We start from the raw sequence: 1177 nt of genomic DNA, 5'->3' as shown, positions 1-1177 counted from the left end.
GTAGTGGTTGGTGTTTTGATTTTTTTTGGAAAGGGAGTGTGTGCGAGTTGTCTATTTCAAGAATAGATTGGATCTATCCGGCTGCACTTTATAATATTTTTTAGTATTTTTCGGATAAATAAGAAAAGGGTGCACGATCTCGACGAATTACTTCTGAATAAATTCAGAAATCATATGGAAGAACCATAGCATTTCGCGACTCATTGGTAAATCAACTTTGATTCTCTATAAACCAAGAATGTGAGACCATTAACACGGTTAAAGCTAAACTGCTTGAAGTCCAGGCAAAAAGAGGTACTCTTTCTACAACTATATTAGTATTAGTACCGAATTTAAACGGGAAATAGCTAATGTAAAATTTATCTGATATAGAACACTCATATCGATAAAATGGTTTGAACTATTTACTAGAAAAAAAAGGGGGCACCCTGCCCTTTTTTAACCAATGCCGAATCGACGACCTATGTATAAAAAAGAGAAATTTTTTGGATTTGAAGAAAAAAAAAGAATTCTATTAATTTTCATTTTCCATTTATTTAGTTAGTTTTTCTTAATGAAATTGAAATTATTAAAGAGGGAAAATAAAAATAAAGAAACAACTTTGCTGACCATGATATATTTTTATCTAGGCGGAAGAGTCCTCTTAATATTTATCTAGTCTTATAAAGGTTTCGGTATATTGAAATATAAACATAAAAAAGAAGATAGAGGATAGGCTCATTACTTAAAAAAAAGATATGGAAATAGCTATAAAAAAATAAGGAGAGTGAGAGCCAAATGAATCGAAAGATTCATGTTTGGTTCGGGAAGAGATCATAAAAGTTGTAAACTTACAAAATAATCTACTTTCATTAAAAGATTTATTAGATAATCGAAAACAGAGGATCTTGAGTACTATTCGAAATTCAGAAGAATTGCGTAGAGGGACCATTGAGCAACTCGAAAAAGCTCGGATTCGATTACAGAAAGTCGAACTAGAAGCGGATGAGTATCGAATGAATGGATACTCTGAGATAGAACGAGAAAAAGCAAATTTGATTAATGCTACTTCTATTAGTTTGGAACAATTGGAAAAGTCTAAAAACGAAACCCTTTATTTTGAAAAACAAAGGGCAATGAATCAGGTCCGACAGCGGGTTTTCCAACAGGCCGTACAAGGAGCTCTAGGAACTCTGAA

Source organism: Triticum dicoccoides, chromosome 1B (assembly GCF_002162155.2).
Source record: "Triticum dicoccoides isolate Atlit2015 ecotype Zavitan chromosome 1B, WEW_v2.0, whole genome shotgun sequence".
Lineage (NCBI taxonomy): Eukaryota > Viridiplantae > Streptophyta > Magnoliopsida > Poales > Poaceae > Triticum > Triticum dicoccoides.
Note: the sequence above shows the minus strand (reverse complement) of the source record.